General features: G+C 43.7%; 2 pseudogenes; both read right to left on the reverse strand.

Moving 5' to 3' along the window:
- Window positions 1-232: 232 nt before the first annotated feature.
- LOC111178946 (GMP synthase [glutamine-hydrolyzing] pseudogene) lies at window positions 233-1,583 on the reverse strand (annotated as a pseudogene).
- Window positions 1,525-2,863, reverse strand: LOC149748198 (GMP synthase [glutamine-hydrolyzing] pseudogene; annotated as a pseudogene).
- Window positions 2,864-3,142: the final 279 nt, after the last annotated feature.

A 3,142-nucleotide genomic window follows, 5' to 3' on the forward strand; every position in this document is an offset into this window, starting at 1 on the left:
GGTTTGTGGTCACAAGAATGGAATACTGGTCTGGCAGGTTGTCTGGTTAGCTGTGATCTTGGGGAAGTCAATTTATCCCCAAACCTCATACCTTCTGTGGTAGGGGAAGGAGTTCTCTGTAAAATGGGAGTTGTCATAACTACCCTGCTGCTAAGAGCAGATGAGATAATTGTGGCTGCACCTTGTAGACTCTGGACAGCTGTAGATACTTATTCTATGGATCTATATTTAGTACCTGCTGTCAGATGTAATTTAACTGGGGGTCAGTTAACACAGTGGACAGAAATCCCTGTCCTTGTGGGGATTTCAGTGGGGGAGGATGGATGATGAATGAACAAATAGAGTGTCCATGGTGTCAAGGGCTCTGGAGGAAAATACAGCAGAGCTGGGGGTTAGGAAGGACTGAGGGAAAGGGTGCTGCTATTTATATAGAATGGCCAGAGAAGGTCTTTTAATAAGTGACAGAGTGGTGCTTGAGCTGGAGCTAAAGGAAGTGGGGAAGGAATCACAGGGTTATCTGGGGAAAGAGCATACCATGTGGGGGAGACTGTAGGTGCAAAGGTCCTGAGGTAGGTATGTGCTACAAAGAGTATCAGGGTTACTAATGAGGGGAGAACCAATTGCTGAAGTTTCAGGCATCTTTTTTTTTTTTTTTTTTAAGCAGAACAAGAAGTTTATTACTCTCACTCAGTAGTTGCTGGGAGCTTTGATGTTAAGTCGTACATAATTTGAGAAATACCAGGAATCTTCTTAATCTCGGTGACCGTCTTTAACACCACCTCTACAGGGATCTCAATGCCAAGGGTCGCAGGTATACCAGTCATGAAATCACTAGTAATAAAGGTTCGAATAACCATGGCTCTCTGGCACGAAGGATGCTTCTGAAGTGGGTCCCGATCAAAATGTAAAGGTGTCAAAACCACCGGCATCTGGCTGACTTTCCCAGCATACCCAGACTCCCTGAGAACGTTATGGGCCTCAAAATCAGCTTGGCGTAAAGTAGCGAGCACCCCTGTTGTCAAGAAAGTGGGGGTAACTTCTGTAGGAGGTTCTTCAACTGGTGGGCCAAATATATAGACAACTCTGTTAATGTTGTGACACAGGCGAGGTATAAGTCTAGCCAGGAAAATTGGAGATTCCCAGTCAGGCTCATCCTTACTGGAGATTCCACACACATAACTGTAAGAACGACAGTCACCCTGCACACCCACAGTTTTAACTGGTAGCAGGAAGGCATTCAGTGAATGCAGACTTGTAATTTGCACCAGCTTCTCCTGAGCCTCTTCAGTTGTGCAGGCTTTGACTCTCTGTAATAGTGTATGTGGCTTTATAACGCTTGCAAAAAAATCAGCTACTATTTTCAAAATATTGTTGGTTTCAGGAAAATCCTTACAAATGTAAGGTTCCTCAGCACATATTACTCTGATTGCCAGGCTCGGACCTGGGAATGGATGCCTGGAAACGAACTCTTCCGGAAGTCCAAATTCTCTGCCTAAGATCCTTACTTCGTCTTGATGAAAATCTTTCAAAGGTGCTATGACTTTTCCCTCCTCTCTCAACTTTCTGATAAGCTCTGTGTCGTTATAGTGTTTATTTTTATTTTATTTTTTTTTGTGACTTAAAACATTTTATTTTATTTTTTAATGTTTTAAACATCTTTATTGGGGTATAATTGCTTTACAATGGTGTTAGTTTCTGCTTTATAACAAAGTGAATCAGTTATACATATACATATATCCCCATATCTCCTCCCTCTTGCGTCTCCCTCCCACCCTCCCTATCCCACCCCTCTAGGTGGTCACAAAGCACCGAGCTGATCTCCCTGTGCTATGCGGCTGCTTCCCACTAGCTATCTACCTTAGGTTTGATAGTGTATATAATGGGTTTTGATGAGTTCAGCTTTGCCACTTGCAACAAGGGATGCACTTTCAATTAGATCAGGCCATAAAGTACCTTGGGCAAGGAAAACCTCCTCTGGTTTCAGGTTCATTTCTCCAACTACTTCATTGGCAATCTTGACAAAAGTAATCCCAATGATTTTTCTTTTCTCCTCAGGACTCGTAGTCATTTTAAGGTTTTGCTAATTGTCTTTCGTGGAGATCTGTCTTCATCTGATATTGGTAGAGCTGTTGTTCCATTGTAGAAAGAATGAACGGCATTTATCACTTTGACTTGAATTCCAAGCTTTTTGAGGGCCTCTTCAACAGACTGACATTCTCGTTTTCTCATAAAGCCATTATCAATGTGCACAGCAATGACTTGACCTTGGTTTAAAGCACGATTCAACAAAGCTGTACAAACTGTTGCGTCCACTCCACCACTGAGCAAAACCAAAACTTTTGATGTGCCGACTCTCTCTTTGATCTCTTGAGTGCACTCAAGTTCTCTGTTCTGCACAGTGAAGGTCCCACTGCACCCAGATATGTCGAAGAGGGATTCTTCAGTATTACTTTCCCATTTTCTGTAAGACCAACTTAAGGGTGGAACTGGACTCCATATAATTTTCTAGATTCATTTGCTCTACCTGATAGTGTTGAAGGGTCTCCTGCAGAGGCGGGGGGTGGCTGTGGCTCACCGTGGGGACAAGGACACTGGCGGCAGAAGTTCTGGGAAGTACTTGGCTTGAGCCCTCCCAGGGTCTGCCATTAGCCCCACCAGAGAGCTGGGTAGGCTCCAGTGCTGGGTCACCTCAGGCCAAACATCCAACCGTTTCAGGCATCCTGATAGCTACTTTTTCAACACAACCATGATTTAAAATTATATTAAATTATTATATCAAAAAGAAATGTAATATATGTTTGCAACCTATTACTTTGTAACTATTTAGCTACATTCTAATTCTGTGTATTTTACTCGGATCCATGCGCTTCAGGTTATTTACATCTATTGTAGGCATACAGTGACATTGCCATGTAATAGAGGGAACTGCCCATCCATTCTCAACTCCGCATTCAGTGAGGTCGTGTCAGGAGCTTGAAACCCGCCATGCTGGGAGTATTTACACCTTGGCAGTTGGCAGACACTGTGAATCACAGTTGTGCCTCTCCTCCTCCCAAGAGCGGATTGTGAACATTTTCCAACCTACCAAGGCTGCAGCTCCCTGCAGGGCAGATCTGAGGCAGGAGCTCCCTTTCGAGTCTGC

The sequence above is a fragment of the Delphinapterus leucas genome, chromosome 10 (assembly GCF_059928025.1).
Source record: "Delphinapterus leucas isolate spDelLeu-1000000601 "Yukka" chromosome 10, BTC_Dleu_Yukka2, whole genome shotgun sequence".
In the NCBI taxonomy this organism is placed as follows: domain Eukaryota; kingdom Metazoa; phylum Chordata; class Mammalia; order Artiodactyla; family Monodontidae; genus Delphinapterus; species Delphinapterus leucas.